Source organism: Notechis scutatus, chromosome 6 (assembly GCF_049901735.1).
Source record: "Notechis scutatus isolate UNSWTSFEM ecotype Mainland chromosome 6, rNotScu1.2, whole genome shotgun sequence".
NCBI lineage: Eukaryota > Metazoa > Chordata > Lepidosauria > Squamata > Elapidae > Notechis > Notechis scutatus.
The window spans coordinates 32,173,104-32,199,215 of record NC_142014.1 but is presented as its reverse complement, the minus strand read 5'-3'; the positions used below and the strand labels follow the sequence as shown (position 1 = coordinate 32,199,215).

At 42.5% G+C, this 26,112-nt stretch overlaps 1 protein-coding gene across 1 annotated transcript in view; it reads right to left on the bottom strand.

Annotated features, from left to right (window-relative positions):
- Positions 1-26,112, bottom strand: part of CAMK1D (calcium/calmodulin dependent protein kinase ID) — a 153,102-nt gene that overhangs the window by 81,801 nt on the left and 45,189 nt on the right. The gene's annotated exons all lie outside the window — the stretch shown is intronic.

The window sequence follows — 26,112 nt, the reverse complement described above, 5'->3', positions numbered from 1 at the left end:
GATAGGAGAAGGTGACAAGGGCCGTTGACTGAAAGGAATGTACTGATAGCTCAAAGCTCAGGGCTCACATTACACAACCTTTATCACACCCCAATTAATTTTGCTATAGAGCTACAATTACTTACTCCCCCGCAGCGGTTGTATCTCTTCAGATATGATCAAAAATACACTCTACGCTATTCAAAAGCTCTTGTTTCGAACTGAGCTGAAAGTTCTGCTTTCAACCCCACCGTAGCTCCGATTTCCACACAGGCTCCTTGGGAGTGAAGAACATTCAGACATCTTGCAAGCCAAGGGGCTCTCAAGAATCTTCATCAGTACCACAAGCATCAATCCTTTGGTTCTCAGCCTTCCTTATGGTCCAACTCTCACAGCCATGCATTACTATTAGGAAAGTCATAACTCTGACTGTATACACAATAGAGCAGAAACCAAATTAATATCTTATTATGTTAGATATTAGAGACATAGACAATCATATTCTAGAGCTCAAGTCAAACCCAATTTCATTGAAGGCCACATCAGGGCTGTGGTTGACTTTGAGGGGCTGGCTGGGTGTGGCTGACTGGGTAGGTGTGGCCAGCTTGATGCCACTCATGGGGTGTGGCTGACTTGGTGGGCGTGGTCAACTTGACACCACTCCCCAAACTGCTAGTATGTTTCCTCTTTGCATTGGGTAGACCGGGCCGAAGCAACACAGGTAGACTGGGCCAAAGCGGTACGAGTTGGCCCCTTACATTTTCCCGGATGGCCTCACAGGCCAGATCCAACCACATTGTGGGCGGGATCCAGCCCCCGGGGCCTTGAGTTTAACCCCCCCCTGTTCTAGAGTAAAGCTTTAAATCTGGGGTATATTTATCTACCAATGCAAAGATATAGCTCTAAAGCTGAAGCTTTTATCAAACTTAAAGCAACTTAGAACTAAGGAGAAATGTCCTGACAGTGAGAACAATTAATCAATGGAACGATTTGGCTCCAGAAGTTGTAAATGCTCCAACACTGGAAGTTTTTAAAAAGATGTTGGATAACCATTTGTCTGAAGTGGTGTAGGGCAGGGATCGCTAACCTTTTGGACCTCAGGGACCACCAAACTTATCATTTTTAATCCCACGGATCAGAGACCCTGAGAAAATCCCCAAAAAAGTCTGCAGGAAAATTCCCTACTCTGTTTTTCCTACCAATCAATCATTATTATTTGGGATCGCAGAGCTGGGATCCAGCTCTGTTCTCAGGGAGTGAGAGAGAGAGAGAGAGACTTTTGGCTTCATGCAAGGAAGGCAGCAGAAGCAGAAGTCTTTCTATCTCTCCCCCAAACTTTGTGAGTCTTTGTGAGACCTGTCACACCAATGCAGCCTCTTGGAGAAGGATGCCTTGCAGGATCTCAAAGACTCATTTCTGGCGGAGTTTGGGGTAGAGAAAGAAAGACTTTAGCTGCTTTGTGTGCAGCCACAAGCAGGAGAAGAAAAAAGCGGACAGAAGCAGTCTGGTGGCCATGCGACATGAGTGGGGCAAGTTCCCCCCACCTGCCCTTTCCCCCCTCCCCTCACTACCTCTTGTTCACAATGCAAGTGATGCAAGCCTTGTGTTCCCATGGGCCATGTGGTGGTGCAGCTTTGTGTTCCTGCGCAGCCTGGGTTAATTGCTTTGGGGGGGTGCTATGGGGGTGACATCTCTTGGTGGACCACCAAAATTTTCTCATGGACCACCAGTGGTCCCCAGCCCACTTGTTGGCAACCACTGGTGTAGGGTTTCCTGCCTACTCCGGGGGTTGGACTAGAAGACCTCCAAGGTCCCTTCCAACTCTGTTGTTCTGTTCTGTTCTGTTCTATTCTATTCTGTTCTGTTCTATTGATTGACTATGGATATCAGAAAAAAGGAATATGCCCTTTGCTCTTTTGATGTTTGGCTTACAAAGCTGGAAAACCCTGGATTGTTATTTTTCCCCCCGCCATTCAGGAATTGTTGTCATTACTGACAAACTGAGCTGCTTCACAATGCCCTTTCTAGACTTCTGCCCTTTGTACCAAAATGAGAGGACACAGCTGGACCAACATAGTTGGAAGATCTCCAATGGGGGAAGCTCGCTCAGGACAAAAATAGCTTTCATAGGAAGTTGTCCTAAAGCAAGGAAAGTTCCATGCCTTAGTTCCAAGTCTGGAAATAGTTTTGGGTGCTCTTGAGCAATAGGAAACACATTGGCCTGTAATTAAAAGCATTGTTTTTGATCACCTGTGCGATTTTTTTCTCAGTTTTGTACCTTGAAGTTCAAACGAGGTCTTCTGATGGCTTGGAAGAGCTAAGAATGCTCTGGCTTGGTACTTAACCCTTCCTTCTCCAGATGGTTCCTGGAAGAGGACCAGTTCTGGTGGATGATGACTCATCTATTGGAACAAGAAGCCTCTGAGGAATATCACAGCTAGGAGAGCAAGCTTTTTTGCTTTTCCATAGCTGGGTTTGGAGGAGAAACTCACCAAATTTTCACGAATTTTCATGCATTCTCCGCATTTTCACGAATTTTCATGCATTCAGAGCATTTTCACGAATTTTCATGCATTCACCTCATTTTCGCAAATTTTCATGCATTCAGCGCATTTTCACAAATTTTGATGCATTCACCTCATTTTCACAAAGTTTCATGCATTCACCACATTTTCACGAATGTTCATGCATTCAGCACATTTTCACAAATTTTCATGCATTCACTGCATTTTCGTGAATTTTTATGCATTCACCTCATTTTCGCAAATTTTCATGCATTCACCTCATTTTCACAAATTTTCATGCATTCACCTCATTTTCACAAATTTTGATGCATTCACCTCATTTTCACAAAGTTTCATGCATTCACCACATTTTCACGAATGTTCATGCATTCAGCACATTTTCACAAATTTTCATGCATTCACCGCATTTTCGTGAATTTTCATGCATTCACATTTTCGTGAATTTTCATGTATTCACTGCATTTTTGCAAATTTTCATGCATTCACTGCATTCGCATGAATTTTCATGCATTCACTGTATTCTCATGAATTTTCATGCATTCCTGCATTTTCACAAATCACAAATTTTCATGAATTTTCAGGCTCCTTTGTGTATGTCAGTTCGTGGAAATTATGCTATCAAGTCTGTGGTGGCTTGAGTAGGGCTGAGAATATACAGAACGGTTGCCGAGGAAACCAAACTGACACTCTGTCAGATAGGATTGCATGTCCAAATGTATATCCAGCTGAAATTAATACGATACAGAAGAAGGACATTTGGATGCTCGTGGCAACTTGGATATCTTTTTCCCCCCATCTTTGGGGTTTTTAACCTCAATTTGTAGGCATGTGTCCATGAAAAGATCTTCCTTATTCACTAGGACAATCTGCCAGTGTTCCAACTAACCAACTGATAAACTCCATGACAAACAGTTCCTCAAGGTTCTATTTTATCAGAGTTGTCATATTGGTGCATCTTCCCAAAAGAGAAATAAAAGATCCATCCCCCCTTTATCCATCAATCCATCATATGGCCCAATCAAATCTTTGTCCCAACTGGAGACATAACTCCAATCACTCCCCTCCAGGTGCAGGGCAACACGTCCTTGACTCTCTGAGAAAGAATGTTGTCTAGTTTTCTACCCCACTATGAAATCCCCACTCCCAAATTCCCAGGCACTAAATGTGGCAACCTTGAAGCTTCCAAGTAAAAAAAATTGCTTCCAAGGCTGACACAATCACAGTCCATCATAAGATTGAAATTCCTGTAAACCATCTTGGAAACCATTATTTGGTTAACATCTACCCAGCTTAACCCCTGAGAACATCTGGAGAGAGAGGTACTTCTTTGTGGCCTGACCATTAGTGGTCCCTCTACCAAACTACCTGGTTTTGATTTGCTTCGTCTGGTGAACAAAATTAGGTATATTCATATTTATAAGGTCTTTTTAGAGTTGCCAACAGAAAGGGAGGGTGGGAGTAGTGCAGCAGCTTGCAAAACCGAAAGTGCATTCCATAAATGTTTTCAAAGATAGTAACTAGGTGAGTGAAGTTTCTACCGTGCAAAATTCTAACTGGAGAGCATGATTGATGACTCTTGGCTATGGATGTGTCCCATTGGAGAATATGGATTATGATACACCCAGGGGTGGGGTGGGAAACCAGGGTCAAGGGTGACAGGGAATGATGTCCCTCAGAGTCAGCTATACCTAGGTAGTGCCGGACATGTTAACTCCCAATAAATCCTTTTGACGATTTGGAAGTTTGGCTCGACACTCATGATTTAAATGGGGGTAACTGCCGGAATCCTGACATTAGGTATGACACTGGAAGAAGTGTCTCTGCCCTGTATCCATGGAGAAGGAAAAAGTCTCCTTGTTGTGAAAGGAAAATGCAAACTATTAAAGAAATTCTGCAAGATTGCCCACAATGTACATTCTCTTGTTCCCTAGAAAACCTGCACGAAGCAATGCCAGAGAAATAATGGAATAACAGAAGAGTTGGAAGGACCTTGTAGGTCATCTAGTCTAACCCCCACCCCACCCAAAAAGGAGACCATTCACTATTTCTGACAGATGGCAGTCCACTCTCTTCTTGAAAGCTTCCAGGGATAAAGCTCCACAACTTCTGAAGGCACCTCCTGTTCCATGGGTTGATTGTTCACTGTCAGAAAATGTCTCCTTAATTCCAGGTTGCTTCTTCTCTCCTTGATTAGTTTCCATCCATTGCTTCTGGTCTTCTCTTTTGGTGCTTTAGAAAATAGCTTGACCCCTTCCTCCTCTCCGTGGCAGCCCTTCAAATATTGGAAGATGGCTATCCTGTCTCCCCTGGTCCTTCTCTTCACTAGACTAGCCATGCCCAGTTCCTGCAACCATTCATTGTATGTTTTAGCCTCCAGTCCCCTAATCATCTTGGTTGCTCATCTCTGCACTCTTTCTAAATCTCAACCTCTTTTTTTATAGTGTGATGACCAAAACTGGATGAGTATTCTAGGTATGGTCTTACTAAGGCTTTATAGAGTGGTATTAGTACCTCACATGATAATAGTAAGTAATAAAAAGAAGGTTGATCATTGTGTGTTGATGCTAGATGCTTATTTGGTATTCTTTTTCTAAATGTTGAGAACAAGATCAACAAAGCTTGAGCCCACTTGGGAAAAAGGGAACCTTACTTTGCAACAGAGTGAAAATAAATTGTGAAGAAATTTATGTCTCCTCGCTTTGCAAAATTAGACACGCAATTTACCTGAGCACAATGAAAAGAGGAGGATAAACAACAACAAAGGAAACCTGTGATAGAATAGGCTAAAAGCACAGAATGAATATGAACTGATGTATGCAATTATTTCTCATAGCATAAATTCGAATGTACTTCAATGCTCATTGAAACTCAGATATAAATGGGATGGGGAGTTCCCATTTCCAAACACTTTTGAAAAGAACAATTCCAGATACGTTTAGTCTTTTCATGACAAAATAAGAGTTTTAAGAGTCTTAAGAGTTTACTTATTTTTTAACCTGATCAGCTGATCCACAGGAAAGGACCAGAAACTTATCTCATGCTATCACAGAATGAGCTTGCTGTAAAATCGTACCTCAATAATCCCCACCCCCAAAACATACCACTTTACATTCATAGACAAAAAAGATGAGATTTAACTTCAGCCAGAGGTTCACTTGCAGTCTTGAAAAGCTGTCTCTTTTCCCAAATCCCTAAGAATGGTAATTTGAAGAAACAAATCTCTAGAAAAAGTCATTTTCTTCTGTTTTTGAATTGTCACTAAATGAATGATTGTAAGCTGAGGACTATCGGTACTAGGAGTTTCACAGAATGTTTACGCACCCTGTACGGCATTTCATTTTAAAAAATGAAAGCATGTTTGATCTGGGCACAATGATCCCTGAGTCACTCTTTAAAAAAGAAAGAAAGATTAAAAGTGCTTTTATACTGGAAACAGAGGCGTTTCATGTCATATATTTCAACAAGATATGCTCTTTAGCCTACCTGCATCACGAATGAGTCTCTTGATTTATACAGTCTTGATTTATACATAGACACTGTTTACTCCCCCAAAATGTAGTCTAATTGCAGTGAACAAGGACACACATTCAATTTTGCAGCTACTCAGATTGTTGGACAAGCAGGGACAAAAACAGCCAGAGAAACTATTGAAGCCTGGGAAAGAAGGCTCCTCACAGGAGTGCTGATTTACAACAAGCTTATCAAATACTTAGGAGGCAAGGGCTTGCAGCCCAAGGAAATCATGATTTAATAGCCGGCCATCAAAACCCGAATCAACAACTAAAAAGCCGCACACAACCAGGCATCACATATATACCCCACATAGAATAGCCCAAGGCACACATTCTCATAGGCAGAAGTTCCCTGAGGACGGGGCTCCAGCACGAAAACTCGGAAAACCAAATCTTTGGTCCCGGTGACCGATCCAGATTGGATCCAGCAACATTATCCTAGGACACGTAGATTCACCTTCGTTCATGTATTCAAACCTTCCATCATTTTGAGGTTTTAGTGCAGCAAATATTCAATACCACTTCACTCTGACATCCGCTTCCCAAGGTTTCAGAGAAACCTCTTTTTAGAGTGACACCTTTGCAAATTTTGATAAAGCAGCTCAGTTTGTATAAAATGACCATCTCCTATTTAGGGCTTTTAAATTTCAAAAATCCAATAAATCCAATAATCCATTAAATTATTATTATGAATTAAAAGAGGAGTTAACTAAATGATGTATAAGATAAAGGGGTGGTACATTCAAATTAGTAATTAAAGGGGAAACTTTTTGAATCATTAGAATTAAGATGGAACTTTTGGAATAATGAAATAAGAACATGTGATGAAATGGCAAATGTGACAGATTAAAATATAAAGCAAAATGAACATGAAGACATGAAAACTATTTAAAATAAAAAGAAATAACTTAAGAGAGGAATAGAAATATATAAAATAAATTTGAAGAATATAAGAATATCTGAGAAACTTCATAGAAAATATGAAATGTAATATGATATGAAATCAAATGTGAAAAATGAATATGTAACCAAGGTCATGTTTGAATGGAAATGTGAAAACCTGGAAGCATGCTGTTCACTAAAAGAGATGTTTCTTTGAAATAAAAAAAAAAAAAAAACTTTTTACAAAAAATAATTACCATCTCATAGAGGAGGGGTGGAGGGAAAATTGTGTTGGTTTAACGCACACCAACACAATAAGGCTATGTATGACTTGTGGAGATCAGCTGGCTGTAAAGTTTGCAACCTGCTACGTTCCTGGTTGTGTATAAACTATTCTTTACTGCTGACTAAACAGATCCATAACTAATTATTTCTGATTTCTCTTGCTGGAAATGATTTCATTTTACATTCATCTGTCACCAAAAATGTTGGAGAAGGAGAAGGCTACCCTGGCATGAGGCTGCACACATCCTGGTTTTAAAGACGAACATAAAGGAGGTGTTTATCAGGAAGCAAAGTGTTAGAGAGTTGAATCCCTGCAATTCTGTCCAGGAAAACCTGATTTACAAAGCAACAGCAGCCTTTCAAAGCTATTTGAGCGTACTAATATATCTTTCTTTTGAATTCCCTTTTCAAGGCTGGGTGGGAGAATTTAGATGGATGATTCCCAACAATCCAGGAAATTAGATACCAGCAAATATTGGATGATATATAAAAGGATTTTAGAACAGATGTTCAAAGTTAGCAAGAGGTGATTAATTCTACTCAGTATGTATTGCTTTTATTATAAGCCCAATTAATGCAAATCTAATGATTTTAAAAGGGACGCAGTGGCTCAGTGGCTAAGACGCTGAGCTTGTCGATCAGGAAGGTTACCAATTTGGCAGTTTGAATCCCCAGCACCGCATCACGGAGTGAGCTCCTGTTATTCGTCCCAGTTTCTGCCAACCTAGCAGTTCGAAAGCATGTAAAAAATGCAAGTAGAAAAATAGGGACCCTTTTGGTGGGAAGGTAACAGTGTTCCATGCACCTTTGAAGGCGTTTAGTCATGCCAGCCACATGACCACGGAGACGTCTTCGGACAGCGCTGGCTCTTCGGCTTTGTAACGGAGATGAGCACCGCCTCCGAGAGCTGGAAACGACTTGCAAGGATGTGCAAGGAGGGGAATCTTTACCTTTAGTTTAATGATTTTCTAGTTCTGAGTTTACAGCAAGGTTTGAGTGATAGGAAGGCCACATTCTAAGCTATTGCAAAGCAGCAAATTTTAACTCGGCTCTTCTAAAGGAAAGTAGAGATGAGTGTGGAAAGGAAGGAATAAATTCTTACAGCAGCTCAGTCCTCAATACTGGTACTCCTCGACTTATAGCCACAATTGAGCCCAAAATGGCCACTGCTAAGCAAGATAGTTGCTAAGTGAGTTTTTGCCCCATTTCATGACCTTTTTTGCCACTGTTGCTAAGTGAAACCCTGCAGTGGCTAAGTTAGTAACCTGGTTGTTAAGTGAATCTGGCTTCCCCATTGAGACTGCTTGTCAGAACATCGCAAAGGGGATCACATGACCCCAGGACATTGCAACCATCATAACTATGAGTCAATTGCCAAGTGTCTGAATTTGGACCAGGTGACCAGGTAAGTGTGAAACACGGGCCAAAGTCCCTTTTTTCCCCAGTGCCCTTGTAACTCCCAATAGTCACTAAATGAATGGTTGTTAAGAAACATTTGCAAGTAAAACAATGAAAGAGGGAAACTAAAACTATCATCCCCTTGTCTAGTATCAGTCTGGGCAGAAAAAAAAAATGTTGAAGGTTCTGTTGCTACACCCTACAACCCTAAAATATAATTTCTGGAATCTTTGCACGTCTGTTGGTTGGCCTATTTTGGAAATGTTGACAGCTGGAAGAAGCTTCATACGGGCATATTGTGAAGGTTTTCTGATAAACGTCCATCTGTTTCACTCAGGGGTGGGTTTCAAAAATTTTAGCAAAGGGTTGTCTGCCCAGGGCTGGGTGGGCATGGCCATGGTGGGTGTGGCCTAGTTGGCCTCTTGCACCATGGTGGGGGGGTTGTTTTTGCCCTCCCCGGGCTCCGGAGGCTCTCTGGAAGTCAGAAACGGGCCCATTTCCAGCCTTCCCGAACTTCCAGGAGGCCCCTTTTTTGCCCTCCCCAAGCCTCCGTCCACGGCCTGCACTTACTTGCACCCAAAATGGGTGGCATGAGGACTCCTGGGAGGGGCACGGTGGGGTGGGAGGGGCCAGCCAGGAGTGGGATTTTGGGGGGTCTCCGAACTGCACAGAATCTTAGCCTAGGGGCTCTCCTGAACCCCTGCAAACCCTCAGCAGCCCCCCCTGGTTTCACCCCTCAATTCTGGGTCATCCATCCCATCCAGTCTGGAGAAGATTTAATAAGCAGGTGTTTTTCACATCCTGAACCACTTCTGAGTATTTGGGACAGCTGAAGTCCAACTCCGTGGAGCATCAAGCTGCCCTCTCGTGAGGGAAAGCATGGAACATCTGACGGAGGAGGAATGGGAAAGGAAAATAGCCAGTGTACCAATATGCAAAGGGATTGTAAACTCCACAGAAAGTAAGAAAAAAAAAAGTTTTAAAAAATGAGGAAAACCTTCATTCTATTAGAGCATACCATAGTTAAGGTTGAACTGGGGCTGGAGTAAACCCAATTCAAGTCTCTCATATAACCGAGTTGGAAGGGACCTTGGAGGTCTTCTAGTCCAACCCCCTTCTCAAGCAAGGAGACCCTACACCACTCCAAACAAACAGTTGTCCAATCTCTTCTTGGAAGCCTCCACAACTTCTGGAGGCAAGTTGTTCCACTGATTAACTGTCCTCACTGTCAGGAAATTTCTCCTTAATTCTACATTTACTGACTAACTTTGAGGTAAAGAAGATCCGCCAGTTTGCTCATTGTTAGCAAGCTATTTGGGGAATGCTGGGAGTTGAAGTCCACCCATCTTAAAGTGGCCAAGTTTGGTGGCCACCAGTCAAGAGTGTTCCTCCCTTCATAATCCCAATTTAAGTCCTATCCTGGTCTGGCCTCTCCTTGCTATTGATGAAGGATGCTCAAAAGCTTCTGCCTTTTAATAAAATTTGTTATGGAGGGAGGAGGGTCCTTGGTGCTTTCTGAGTTTGGTGGTTTTCTTGCAAATGTAGTCAGGAGTAGCACTGGTGATGTTACCTAGTTGGGTCATGAAACATCTGCAAGAAAACTACCAAGCTCAGAGAGCACCAAGGACCCCAGTCTTCCTCCTCCTCCTCCTCCACTCTACACACCTCTCTCCCTCCTAGTACTGATGATGTTACCTAGTTGGGTCACGAAATGTCTGCAAAAGAAAACCACCAAGCTCAAAGAGCCCCCACAAGACCCTTCATTTCAACCCCAAGCTACAAATATTCTCCTTTATTGATCGAATTTGTTAGTAAGGAAAAGTGTTACCAGATTCCTTCTAAGGGATCACTTTGGAGCTACACCGAAGCGGGGATTGTTCTCAGTCTAATTTTAGGCTTATGTAGCAAAGCTCTCTATGAAAAAGCTCAAGCCAAATCCGCTAGCTGAAATGTAGGCCATCTCACACTATCAGAAGCAGAGGAAGTAACAGCAGGAGGAAAACACTACAAAGTGGAGCCAAAAAACTCTTGCCTGCAGCTGTAAAGTCCTAACTTCCTACGGTTGTAGTCCACGAAGGTTGACATCCAAGTTGTAGCTTAGGAAGGCCAAACCAAAGGCTCAGTGCTTTCTGTCTCCTCACTGGGTTTGGAAATGTTTTGCCCGAGAAAGGGTATATAGCCCAATGATCTGTATTTTTATTCGGATATTAATTCCTTTCATTCAAGCTTTATGAAGTGTCTGTGGCAGCGTGATAAGATGGTGACTCAGCCACTTAGAATAAAATTAGCTCTGCTTTTCTTTCCTGGTTCTTCGAATAGGGTTCCAATAGGATAAAAACAAAAAAATTGAAAAATGTGTAGTTTTGAGAACATGGATTTTCAGATGTTTGGAGAGGAGGAGGGGGGCACCAGGAAGAGGAATGGTGAATTAGAAGGAGAAGAATGAGGAGAAGAAGGAGAAGGACCAAATGGAGGAGGAGGAGGAAGAGGAGGAGGAGGAGGAGAAGGAGGAGGAGAATGATAAAGTAGAAGGAGAAGAGTGAGGAGATGAAGGAGAAGGACCAAATGATGGAGGAAGAGGAGGAGGAGAAAGAGGAGAGGAATGATGAAGTAAAAAGAGGAGGAGAAAGAGTAAATGAAGCTGAAGGGAAAAATATCCAGAATCAGCAGTGAGAAAATAAGTCTCAATAAAGGAGAATATTTGTAGCTCAGGGCTGAAATGAGGGGTCCTTGGTGCTCTGAGCTTGGTGGATGGATGGGTGGGTAGGTAGGTAGGCAGGCAGGTAGGCAGGCAGACAGACAGATAGATAGAGATGGAGAGATAGAGAGAAATAAAGATATAGGAGAGAGAGTGACATATATATAGAGAGAGGGGGGAGGAAGAGGGAGGGAGGGAGGGAAAGGGGGGAAAGAGAGGGAGAGAGAGAAAGAGAGGGAGGGAGGGAGGGAGGGAGGGAGGAATGCATCCTTGGCTACAACTAAAATATCAGATAATATTTAGGCTGGTACTCTTTTGCTCTTCAGACACAATTGCTTTAATATGCCAGACTGTAAATGTAATGCTTTTGGTACAAGTGAAAAGGCCAAAAGAATGAGGTAATTATCTGTTTACAGTTCCAGAATCAGTGCTGTAAAAGCAGAATGAAGTTGTTTAGTCTGCGGGAAACTGGACTGTGTCTTACAAAGAGCACGCACTGAAATATGATCCCATCCAATCTGTACTGCAGTTGTATTTTTTTTTTTTTTTTTTATGAAACCAGCATGCAAATCTGACATGGCAACAGCAAGGAAAAAAAGATGTGTAAATGCAAAATACGACCTTCTGGAAACATGTAGATCTTTTAATCATCCCCATACGCTGCCAGTTTAAACCAACATCTGTGCTGCCAGGATAATAATCATCTGCTATGAAAAAAAAATATTACTAACCTAGGCAACATAGAGTGAAAAGATTTGATTGAATATCTATATTGTTGGGAAATATGCACAATTCTTTGTGGCTGTGTTAAGTAATTTCCGATGGTATTAAAAAAACCACAGTTCTCTTTTGATGTAACCCTGGAGAGAATGCACGTTAAACCTTCTACAGCTGGTCCTCAGTTTATGACCAGAATTGGGGCTGGAATTCTGGTCGTAAGTCATTGCGGCCATAAGTCGAGGCAAGGCAAAACCTGACTTAACGTTTTCTACCACTTTTTACAGCAGTGGTTAAAGTGAATCTTGCAGCCGTGAATCCAAATTAACTGTCCCAAATGGGCATTTACACACACACACACACACACACACACACACACATATGATTAAACAATACATTGAGGTTTACTGTGTATTCTGCTCTTTAACTGTGAAATAACGAACTGGCACTAAACAATATTCAGTCCTTAAGTCATTGCACTCCAGCTATGTCGTGACGTAACTGATGGATAATAAGAGCATTTCCCTTCTTATCTCTTCCTAACTTATGACTATAACCGTGTTGCTTGTATCTTTACAATTTATATTGTTTTGTTTGTTCCCTAGTATGATTTCATTGCTTATTAGTAACCTATGACTATCACTAAGTGTTGTATCTTAGGATTGATGAACGTATTTTATTTTTTCTTTATGTACACTGAGAGCATTTGCACCAAAATTTGCACCAAATTGCTTGTGTGTCCAATCACACTTGGCCAATAAAGAATTCTATTCTATTTCTATTCTATTCCATTCCATTCCATTCTCTATTCTGTTCTATTAATTTTCTATTCTACTCTACTCTCTTTTCTCTTCTATTCCATATTTCTATTCTTTTCTATATTTTATTCTATTTTCTATTCTATTCTACTATATTTTCTACTATTTTCTATTCTATTTTCTATTCTATTCTATTCAATTCAAATGTCCTTTTTCAGGAGGCAACTGGACTTTCTTGTTTTTTTACTTTTGAAGACATTTCACTTCTCATCCAAGAAGCTTCTTCAGCTCTGACACAATAGTGGGGAATGTCAGAGCTGAAGAAAATTCCTGGATGAGAAGAGAAATGTCTTCAAAAGAAAAAAACACTCCAGTGTCTTTTGAAAAAGCACTTTTGGAACAACCAGGACCTGGATGATGGAGAACCTCTACAGACATCTAGCTATACAATTTGGGATGAACACCTTTTGAATGGTGTGGGAGTAGGAATAGATTTCCAGAGGGAAAAATTGCAAACTACAGGAACCAGGAGCACCACTCAGGTGACACTGAGGACACAGATAAACCTCCAAGTGGCCTCAAGGACCCTCTAAAAGGATGCAAATGATCAGCTGTCTGCAAGGTGTATAAATCCTTTCCCTTCCCCACCTTCCAGTCAGAACCAAAGAAGCTTCTGGGATGAGAAGCAAAACATCTTCAAAAGAAAAAACCAAGAAAGTCCAGTTGCCTCCTTTGGGACAACCAGGACCTGGAGGACGGAGAAATCTCTATAGATTTTATGTCTTATGTTTTTGTATATACACTTTTAATTCGTTTATATAGCTGCAAATTTAGAACTCACCCACAAACACCTTGCTTACAAATACATTTTAAATTACCAACTGGTTATAAATGTCTCTCCTCCCCAAATTATACTGAGGCCAAGAGACCAGGCCCTTCAGTCTTCTTCTGAATTTCTTCGCCCGCATACCGTACGTGCATGTATATTAAAAGCTAATTTTAATAGATTAATTAGGAGTAGAGTATATTACGGTTCCCGGAAGGCTTTTGATTCAGAGACATCATTCCAGCAATGCAAATGAGACAAATGCAGACAAATGAGGAGTTTGGGTTATTTGCATAACTGTGTCATTATGCAAATGAGGCCCTTCTCTTAATGACACTAGAACACAAATGATGTAAATCACTAAAAATCTGAAAAAAATAGATTCTGGTTGTTATTTATAATTTTATACTAGAATTTTTAATTGTATATATACTGAGTGTTTTTATTTGTTCTGGTCTCTGGTCTAAGACTAATAAATTGATTGAATTGATGTAAATCACGGAATAATTCGTTCTGTTGCGTATGAAATTTAATGTGATCAAGGTCCAATCTCTTGAGTTTTCCCTATTCTGCATCTGAAATATTTTCTCTCCCTCTTGGCCTCACTGAAGTCTATTCAATGAATTAAAATGAATGACAGTTTAATACCTGCAATACAAAACTCACAAAAATTATATTTCCAGCTGCCATAATATCCTGCCCCAACGCATTCTGGAAAAGAATGCGTTAAAATGCAGTGCTATTAGTGTTAAAATGAAAAGTGCTATTAAAATGCAGGTGGGGGGGAGGAAAATTGGATATTTAAAGCTTTTTACAGACTTTGGGAATCCTGCAGATTAGGCATAAATGGATAACTCTTTTATAATTATTTTTTAAATAAGCTGAATCATACGTTTGATTAGTCAATCAATGTCAAAACACCAAATTAATAACCTTAGAAGCAAAAGGCCAACATTGCTGAAGTATTTTGACATAAAATGTAATTTTGATTTTGGGTTTTACCAATTAGATTGATAGATCTTTATAGAAATGGCTTGTTTGTATCATTATGAACAGTGGCCCCCAACCTTTTTTGTGCCGTGGCCCGGTACTGGCATCACAAAATGATCCGTGGCCCAGTACCGGCATCAGCATGCATGACAAGGCAAGGCGAGCCGAGCGACCGGCCAGCCAGCCGTCCCCCGCTTCTTCCCACCACCTTCAACTCCTCCTTTGTACCTTTGTCGATGGGCTTCGCTTCGGGACGGCTTTGGGACGGTCGCTCGGCTCGCCTTGCCTTGGGTGCTGAAAGAATCCTTGCGCCTTAGTTTCATTCGAAGCCCCCCCACTTCGATGAAACTAAGGTGCAAGGATTCCTTCAGGACCCAAACGCCGCTTTCCAACCAGAAAAGCTCACCCGGAAGCACTTTCTCGTCAAACAAGATGGCGGCGCCCAGCAAACCGGCGGCCTGGTAGGAAATGTTCCATGGACCGGTACCGGTTCGCGGCCCGGTGGTTGGGGACCCCTGATTATGAAAATACAAAAAGTTGTGTTTTTGATTAATGTCTTGTTTTACTGCAACAGGGAAAGTTTCTTTGTTCTTTTTTTCTAACCCTTCCTCACTTCTTTTCCCCCTCTTCCTCTCCACCATTTTCCTATTTACATTTGTATTTTGTAAAGTTATTTTATCTTATAACTCCATAAACATGTTAAACAACTGAAGCACCACTTGAACACCATCAGTGGCATTGATACATTTGCCATCGGTTAATTGCAGAAGGCAGCTTTGCTTGGAACCGCTTCCATCCTGCAGCGATCTCTGTAACACCATCAAACATCCAGATTTGCCTACCCCAGGTCCTTGGTAAGGACTCAATAGGGAAACAAAAATGCCAAACCCAAATTGAATATCTGGCTGACTGTGCAATGAATAATCATAATAATAACGCTGCAAGAAGGGTATTTCTGCTGAAAATGCTTTGATCATCATCATCATCATCATCATCATCCCACCTTACTGGGATCTGCTCGCATTATCCGCCGATACATCATGAAGCCCTAAACACTTGGGAAGTGTTCGACAAGCGATTTGTGATACGAAACCCAGCATGGTTATCTTGTCTGCTGTGTATACTGTCATTTTTGTGTACAACAACAATAATAATAATAATAATAATAATAATAATAATAATAATAATAATAATAATAATAATAATAATAATAATAATAAAAGCTGTTGAACCAGCTTTGATGGAGGTCAACAAGAGGAAGCTGCTCAAAGTGCAGCAAACCAACAATCAACATAAGAAAACAGCAATGCAAACTCAGGCTGACAGCTGGTGTAACAAAGCACTGCATGGACAGTTCCTTGAAAAGCCCCAAGGAAAAGTAGATAAGGAAAAGACCTTGTTATGGTTGACCAATGGAACACTGAAGAAAGAGGCAGAAGGCCTGATTCTTGCAGCCTAAGAACAAGCCATCAGAACGAATGTAAGCAGTTTTGCTTCGGCCAGACTAATGCAGTGAGCTCTGAAGATAAGAGTTAGAGTTTCATCAATCAGAATAGAGCTGGAAGGGAGCTTAGAGGTCTTCTAGTCCAGCCCCCTTGCTCAAGCAAGAGACCCCCTACCATTCCAGACAAGTGACTGTCCAGTCTCTTCTTAAAAGCCTCCATTGGTGAAGGAAGGAAGGAAAGGAAAGGAAAGGAAAGGAAAGGAAAGGAAAGGAAAGGAAAGGAAAGGAAGGAAGGAAGGAAGGAAGGAAGGAAGGAAGGAAGGAAGGAAGGAAGGAAGGAAGGAAGGAAGGAAGGAAGGAAGGAGAACAGAGTAACAGAGTTATTCTGTTATTCTATTTATTGCATGCTTAGAGTTGGAAGAGACCTTGAAGGTCTTCTAGTCCAACCCACTGCTCAAGCGGGAGACCCTGTACATTCCAGACAAATGGCTCTCCAGTCTCTTCTTAAAAACCTCCATTGATGGAGCACCTACAACTTCTGGAGTTCAAGGAGAGATCCAACTTAGAACGAAGGAGAAATTTCCTAACAGTGAGAACAATTAACCAGTGAAACAGCTTCCCTCCAGAAGTTGTGCTTCATCCCTGGAGGTTTTTAAGAAGAAACTGGACAGACACTTGTCTGAAATGGTAGAGGGTTTCCTGCTAGAGTGGGGGGTTGGACTAGAAGACCTCCAAGGTCCCTTCCAACTCTGTTGTTCTATTAAATAAGAATCATGGTTTCGGAAGCATCAACATTGTGGAAGACTTAGAAATCACACCTGGAAAAGGCCATCAATTTTTTAAATTTATTTTTCTAGTTCTCCCAATATAATTCCCCCCCAAAATAAGAAGTGTTCATTTGACCTATGTCATCTGGGAAGACTTAAATCACCAAAGCTTCTTTGTACTTTGTGGGTTGCTCTAAAATTTCTCCATTCATAAAATTTGCTTCTTCTTGCTCATTCATCCTCTGTCTGAACACCCTTTTCAGTATTATAATGAGTTTAGCAAAGTATTTTCACAGAAATACCCTTCCGGCAGTATTATTATTATTATATACAAAAATGACAGCATACACAGCAGACGAGATAACCATGCTGGGTTTTGTATCACAAATCGCTAGTTGCACACTTCCCAAGCATTTAGGACTGTGTGATGTATCGGCAGATTATGTGAGCAGATCCCAGTGAGGTGGCCTTCTGCAGCTGACCAATGGTGATCATGTCAGCGCCAATTGTTTTCAAGTGCTTGCCTAGGTCTTTAGGCACAGCACCCAGTGTGCCCAGTACCACTGGAATCACCTGCACTGGTTTATGCCAGAGTCTCTGCAGTTTGATTCTCAAGTCCTGATATCTGCTGATTTTTTTCAAGTTGTTTCTCGCCAATTCTGCTGTCACCAGGTATGGCAATGTTGACGATCCACACTTTTTTCTTCTCCACAATCGTGATATCCGAGGTATTGTGTTCCAAAACTTTGTCAGTCTGTATTCAGAAGTCCCACAGAAGTTTTGCATGCACATTTTCAACCACTTTTTCAGGCTTATGATCTTTGCTACAGTTCTTTGCTACAGGCAGATGGTAGTTGTGACACAAGTTCCAGTGGACCATCTGAGCGACTGTGTTGTGATGTTGTTTGTAGTCAGTCTGAGCGATTGTCTTGCAACAGCTCAGTATGTAATTGATGGTTTCGTCCGCTTCTTTACAGAGTCTGCATTTGGGGTCAAGAGCAGATTTTTGTATTCTGGCTTTGATTACATTCGTTCTGATGGCTTGTTCTTAGGCTGCAAGAATCAGGCCTTCTGCCTCTTTCTTCAGTGTTCCATTGGTCAACCATAACAAGGTCTTTTCCTTATCTACTTTTCCTTGGGGCTTTTCAAGGAACTGTCCATGCAGTGCTTTGTTACACCAGCTGTCAGCCCGAGTTTGCTTTGCTGTTTTCTTATGTTGATTGTTGGTTTGCTGCACTTTGAGCAGCTTCCTCTTGTTGACCTCCATCAAAGCTGGTTCAACAGCTTGTACTACTACTACTATTATTATTATTATTATTATTATTATTATTATTATTATTATTATTATTATTATTATTATTATTATTATTTGTATGCTGCTTTTATTATTTTTACAGCAAACATATCCTACATACCTTCCTCCTCCTACAATGATCCTCTGAGGTGGGTTGGGTTGGGTTGAGAGAGAGAGAGACCAGCCCAAAATCACCCAACCAGCTTTCGTGCCTAAGGCGGGACTAGAACTCCCAGTCTCCTGGTGATTGGCCCAAAGTCACCCAGCTGGTTTCCAGAGCTAAGGTGGGACCACATGGCAACCCAACTATCACGCCTTATGCAGGCTCAATTACAGTCGTATGCTGAGGATCCCACTCAAGGTTGGGCTTCAAAAATTATAGCAATGGGTTCTCTACCCAGTTGCTGGGTGGGTGTGGCCATGGTGGGTGTGGCCTAATTGGCCTCCTGCACCACAGTGTGGAGGGGGGTGTTTTTGCCCTCCCCGGGCTCCGGAGGATTTCCTCGAATCTCTGGGAGGGCGAAAATGGTCTCTCCGGTCTCCGGAGGCTCTCTTGGAGCCAGAAACAGGCCCATTTCTGGCCTTCCCAAACTTCTGGGAGGCCTGTTTTTCAGCCTCTCCGAGCCTCCGTGCACGCCCTGCACTTACCTGCATCCAAAATGGGCCTCGTGGGGACTACTGGGAGGGGTGAGGTGGGCAGGGCCAGCCAGGAGTGGGATTTGGGGGTTCTCCAAACTGCGCAGGATCTTAGGTAGGGGCTCTCCCGAACCCCCAGCACCCCAGCCCTGGGCCCATCCATCCCTACCCGCCAGAGTTGGCAGCAGCCTTCAAGAAAAGCTAGGATCCCCAAGTCCCATCCTAAAGAGCAACCGTGATCCATATTTTAAGGTCTAAATAAAGGTGCAATCTGGAGAAGCTCTAATGTTTGATTCTGAAAGTAGACTGATGTTGAACTGATGGGCAGAACTAAAACAACATTAACCTCAGATGGGGCAAGAGATTCACCCCACCGGATGATTTTTGACAGTCAGGGAAGGTCACAGACTTATTTATGAGTCCTTTAATTTATCTTCCACGGATTCACACTAGTAATACCATTGCTAAATTTGCAGATGATACAACAGTGGTGGAACTCATCTCTGGGGGGGCGGGGATGAGTCTGCCTACCGAGATGAGGTGGACCAATGGTTGCTTTTATGGTGTGGAGACAATAACTTGGTCCTCAACACCAATAAGACCAAGGAGCTTATAGAAGGAACAGATCAGACATCCAGCCCTTGCTTATCAAGGGAGACCGAGTGGAGCAAGTGGCCAGTTTTAAGTTTCTGGGTGTTACCATAAAAGAGGACCTGACCTGGGGTGCCCACATTGCAGCCCTGGTCAAAAGGGCCCGGCAGAGATTTTACTACCTGAGACTTCTCAGAAAACAACAACTGAATGGAAAACTGCTGGTGACCTTCTACCGCTGCACCAGAGAGGGCATCTTAACTTCCTGCACCTCTGTATGGTTTGCCAATTGAACAGGGGCAGATAGGACAGCACTCCAGAGGGTTAATGTCATTGCCCAGAGGATCATGGGTTGCCCTCTCCCCTCTTTGGAAGAGCTTTATAGCTCCCGCTGCCTTAAGAAAGCTCAAATCATTCTCAAAGATCCATATCATCCTGGGCACCCCCTGGTTTTGAACTATTACCATCTGGCAGACGGTACAGGATAATAAAAACAAGGACAAAGGCTGAAAAACAGCTTCTATCTCAGGCCAGTAGCTATATTGAACTCTTACTGTGTAGTGCAATATTAATGCAATATCAGGGGTTTTCAATTCAATTGCATAGAATGTGAAGGGTGCATGTTTGTGTTTATTTTCATGGTCATGATGTGCACTTAAGATGGTGTTTGATTTTGTTGTACGAGATGCAATGACAATAAAGTAACTAAGCTAAAATAAACTAAATTCTTTCTGCCAGGGACAGCAGGAACCAGAGAGTTACCTTGGTGGATTCAGAGCGCCCTTGAATTTTGGAGCAGGGAAAGGCACCATTTGCTGACTTCTCTTGAGTCAGCAGAACATTTTAGGATGTCCGATTGGTGGTGGTGGGGGGGGATAAACCTTGCACGCCTGTGTGCCAGAAGTCTATTTTTTCAAATGGAGTAAGATGGAGTGGGTAGCGAGCACAGGGGCATGAAAAGCCCTTGGAGGGAGAGAAAAAAATCACTCACAAGCAAATGTCAGTGCTGAATCAACTCAGGAGCAGGGATCTAAGCACCGATCTTTGAAGGAAAGGAAATTAGAAAAAGATTGAGGTTTTTAAAAACACGCTAGTTCAGGTGGATCTCGCCTTACGACCACGGTGTGGAGCACAACATTTCCACTGTGAAGCGAGGCAGTTGTTAAGCGAGTTTTTTGCCCCATGTGAGTTACGAACTTACGACCATAAATTTAGCCCCAAATTTCTGTGGCTAAGCGAGACATTTGTCTTGGCCCCATTTTAAGGCCTTTGAAAATGAGTTTGGGCCCATTTCTTGACTCGGTGGTTAAGCGAACCACTATGGTTCTTAAGTGAGACATCCACAATTTCCAAAGGCAATTTCTTCCACTGATTAATTGATCTTACTGTTAGGAATTTTCTCCTTAGTTCTAGGTGGTTTCTCTCCTTGATAAGTTTCCATCCATTGCCTTCTTGTCCTGCTTTCAGGTGCTTTGGAAAAATAGTGTGAGCTAAATAGTTCTAGGTGGTTTCTCTGTGTCAACTCCTGAGATATTGGAGCACTGCTATCATTTCTCCCCTAGTCCTTCTTTTCATTAGACTAGACCTACCCAGTTCCTGCAACCGTTCATCATATGTTTTAGCCTCCAGTCCCCTAATCATCCTGGTTGCTCTTCTATGCACTCTTTCTAGAATCTCAACACCTTTTTTTATAGTGTGGTGACCAGTGGTGGGATTCAATCTTTTTTACTACCAGTTCTGTGAGCGTGGCCTGGTGGATATGGCGTGGTGTGGCATAGCCTGGTGGGCATAGCCTGGTGGGTGTGGCAGGGGAAGGATACTGCAAAATCTCCATTTCCACCCCATTCCAGGGGAAAGTTACCATAAAATCCCATTCCCTCCCCACCCCACCCCACTAGCCTGCTTTCCAGCTCTGTTCTCCAGTGCAGGGCAACCAAAGAAGACCCAGCCGATCAGCTGGGACTCAATGGGAGGCCGGGAATAGATGGGGTTGGCAGAGCCAGTCAGAGGTGGGATTGGCCGGTTCTCTGAATGACTCAAAATTTCTGCTACTGGTTCTCCAGAACGGATCAGAACCTGCTAAATACCACCTTTGGTGGCAACCAAAACTGGATGCAGTGTGGCCTTACCAAGGCATTATAAAGTGGTATTAACACTTTACGTCATCTTGATTCTATCTCCCTATTAATGCAACCTAGGATTGCATTAGTTTTTCTTGGCTGCTGCTGCACACTGCTAGCTCATCTCGCTGTTGTCTCATTCACTGCTTTGAGTTATTTGTTAAAAAATAATAAGGGCCGGATAAAATTCTAAAAGAAATAAAGTTTGAAGAGCTGTGCAAATAAAGAAGAGTTACGACCTTGGAAAATCATCAACTCTAATTGTTCTAAGGAAGCTCGAGGCCTGTTTCAACTTCTCTTTATAACTGTTTCAAAAGACACGCAGTTTAATGCAAATCAGAAACCAGGATACTATACGTCCCTCTTTCAAAAAGGAAATGAAATAAACTGTAAAGCAGCACACGTTTTGCATTCAACGTGCTGAAAAAAAAAAAAAAACACCCCGAAATAACCTTTTGCAAATTCATTTTCCTGGGCCGGGAGCATTTCCTGTCCTGTGTAGGACATGAAAATCTCGTTTTTCTTGTAAAACTGCACTTCCTCTTTCGCAGAATTTTACAAGGGGAACTAAGCAACAGCCTCTTCCAATTGTCAACCTCTCTGTCCTGTCCCACGTAAGTCCCCTGGTGTAGTTTTCCTTCCAGGGAACTGTTCTGTCCTAGGCCTCCCCAAAAAGCACTAAGTCAATTCTGAGTCCCAACAAAAGCCTCTTTTATTACATTGATGTGAATTTATTTCATTCACAGTCAGTGAACAGCTTGGCAAACAGTCTTGCAAAGGTAGACTAATGAGCTCAGACCTTTATCAATCCTGGAACGCTGCCGGGTAAATAGTTCCACACTCAGTGCTGACAAGGAAGGGCTGGGTTACACAGACAAATCTCCACGAGGCTGGAACGAACGAACAAACGGACGAGTGAGTTGTTTCCTGCAAAAGCCCCCTCCCCTTTTGCTCCTCTTTTAATCCTGATGGGAGGGGCCATTCATCATCCACCTGTGGCCTTACTCCCACTTCGACCCTAAGTTCTTAATTGTTCCTTTCTTTTCGTTGCGCATGCGCAGGCTGGGAACCGGCTCCATAAGCTCCCCCGCCTCACTGCTGTCCAAGCCCAAAGGCAGTTGATGACTGCCAGCCTGCCCTGGCCCCATCTCTGCCTCTGATGCAGAGCCCTCGTCCGAGCCTTCCTCAGCCTCCAGGACTGACCCAGGTTCCTCCCCAACCTCCTCACTACTGTCCAACTCTGCTGCCAGCTCCGTCAGCCACCGGCAGGCCACAACAGGAACATCCATTCTGCTGGAAAACATGGAAAGCTGCACAATTTATTTACATGTGAAACCTTTGCACCCAGCAACGAGTTATGCAAAAGACCTTCAAACCAAGCAGGGTCCTCATATTAATTGAGCAGGAGGTGAGCCCACCGAGGAGAAACAGAGATTTTCCCTCCCTCTAAGCTTATAATTTCCCCCTTTGTAAATTCTACTTCCAGTTGTTTGTTTTTCCTTCCAACTAGACTCGGAGACAAATCAAACATGGATATATGGACAAGCGATTGATGTTATTTTCAGAGGACCAAAGAGAAAACCCAAAACATCGAAGCAGGAGCGTGGAGGAATGCAACCACTTAAATCCAAGTTTTTATGTGCATCACATATGCGATTGTTGAAGGGCGGATGGAGGGGAAGGAGTTGGCAGAAACTGGGGTTGGAGTCAAAAGAGGCAGCAGTCTAGAATCCCTACGTAGCCACAAATGAAACAAGTCCAACCTCCCTTGAATTCCACAGATCCTTTTCCTAACTCCTAGCATAGAATCTCAGGATCCGGATACATCAGAAAAGTGGTAGAAGTGTTCATTTTGACTGTTGTGTGTTGGCTTAACAACCAGCACCAGAAAGGTTGTAAAATCGAGCAATAGCTGTGACCCATTCCGCTACAAATGACAGCCAAATTTGCAGGCTCAATGGTGGTCATAAGCCGAGGAATACTTTTTCCATTTCTTCAGCGAGCACCGCCACACGATTCGTCACTACCAGATGCTGTGAAATTCTTAAAAGCCAGGCTAAAAACTGATTTTTCCCAGTTCTTCTGAAAAAAAAGTCCTTTTTATTGCAAAGCATTGGGCAAGAAAGCAGGGGGGAGGGGAACCACAAAAGGGACTTTGATAAATTCTTCTGGCAGGAAGGTGTCTTGTCAGAAAGACTTTTATTTTTTATCAACGTTAACAAAACAAGGACCTGGGGATTTAAGGCAGCCAAACAATGTCAGAGGAAGCCTAGAAGCTGCACTCATCATTAATCAGCAAGCAGACAGGAACAAAGAGCAAAAATGTAACTGCAAAACAGAGTTAAGCAGCACTAAAGAGAATACACACACACATACATGCACACACTCATATCATCATCACAAAATCTCCAAAACCGTAAAGCCTACAAACTTCAAATTTGGCCCATATGTTCCTCTTGGCTTCTAGGGGCTCACTAAGAAAGGATTTTTTGAAATGACCATCAAAGCATTTAGTATTTCCTATGTCATTATTATTATTAACATGCTCTGATGCTAAGGAGTTCTACTCCCCCTCCCCACCTGAAAAGAAATCTCTTCCAAATACAAAACACAAACAGAGGAGAGGAATTTCAGTTTCAGTTTCACAGCAGCACCAAGCAGCTTTAGTACAGAACAGTTGAGCTAAGCCATGCCCAGGCTCCTTGCTCTCTCCTCCTTGCTCACAAAGCAAATACTGTTTCAGTTTCCAAACAGCACTCACTTCTCTCACACACTGACAGGATGCTAGCCAGATGAAAACTGATGGATGCTGGTAGGCAGAGGCAGATTTTTTCCCCCTTATTTTCCTCCCCAAAAACTAAGCCCGACCACATAGTTTCGTAGATAGATAGATAGATAGATAGATAGATAGATAGATAGATAGATAGATAGATAGATAGATAGGAATACCAGTATATATACATATACATATACATATACATATACTATACATGTGTGTGTGTGTGTGTGTGTTGTGTGTGTGTGTGGATTCAGTTGTTCAGGTATTTTCAGATAGATGTGTTTAGATCTCATCTGCCATCATCAGGCTTCTGTATAGTGTTCATCTGTGAGAAGCCTGATGATGACAGATGAGATTCTGCCAAACGTACAATTTTAAAAGCACAACTACAATGACGTGGAAAATACCAACAAAGCTGAATGCCATACATGTAAGTACCCGCAAACTTAAGAAAACATATACATACATACATACATACATACATACATACATACATACATGTGTGTGTGTGTGTGTGTGTGTGTGTGGTAGGTAGGTAGGTAGGTGGTCTTTTCCCATGTAAGATTAAGAGTATCTTGGCTTACACAGGAAAAGACCCGAACATCTTACATGGGAAAAGACCCGAACACACCTAGACCTACATACCTGTACCCATGAAAATCTATGAAAACAAATACACACACACACACACACACACACACACACACACACACACACATTAAGGGAATCACTGCAGTTGTTACGTTAGTTAAGAGACCTGGTGGCGCAGTGGTTAGAATGCAACATTGCAGGCTGACTTTTCCCACTGTCAGACGAGTTTGATCCTGACCGGCTCAAGGTTGACTCAGCCTTCTGTCCTTCCAAGGTCGGTAAAATGAGGACCCAAAATGTTGGGGCAAGAGGCTGACTCCGTAAACCGCTTAGAGAGGGCACTGTGAAGCAGTATGTAAGTCTAAGTGTAATTGCTATTGCTAGTTACATGGTTGTAAAATGAATCTGGCTTTCCCATTGACTTTGCTCATCAGAAGGTCACAGGAAGGGGTCATATGACTCTAGGATGCTGAAACCATCATAAATAGGAGTCAATTGCCAAGCATCTGAATTTTGATCTCGTGACCATGGGGATGCTGCAACGGTTGTAAGTGTGAAAAAACAATCAGTGCCATTGTAACTTCAAACGAATTGTTTTAAGTTGAAGACTACCCATATCCATTAGAGGGCAGCAAAGACCCCTGGGAAAGTCCTGCTCATTGCTGACATCTAGTGGTGACTGAGATTTCTGCAGCCCAGACTTTGGAGTTCTAACCTCCATTAGAGGACAAGAATGAAACCTGGACAGACCATCAAAGGGGAGAAGAAGGAAGGAATGAAGGCGGGAGGGAGGGAGGGAAGGAGGGAGGGAGGGAGGGAAGGAAGGGGAGAAGAAGGAAGGAGGGGGGAAGGAAGGAAGGAAAGAAGGAAGGAGGGAGGGAAGGAAGGAAGATCCCAGCCAGAGAGAGAGAGAGACAGATCTCTGTCAATATCTTAAAAGTTCCCTTGGGAAGTCTCCCCTTATTAATCTAAGCAACATTGCCTTGGAACAACACAGCCGTTGACCCATGGAGATCAGTTAAAAATAGCGAGCCAGCCATGGAGAAAGCCTCTCTTAAACCCTTTATGCAACTGAAGATAAAACTCTGACCCAGATGGCCAGATACCTAAAGTACTAAGTATATAATTCAGCCAAACTTGTCTCGATCTGTTAAAGAAACCTGCAAAAATTGCAGTGGGTAACCTCTGCCAAGCAATCCTTGTAATTTAACAAGGAGAAAGAAAATCCGACGCTTACTTGCATTTGGAAAGTTAATCCCTTCTGTACATTATCCCCCCACATGACCAGGAACTTCTGTAAAACGTTGGTTATGAATGTAT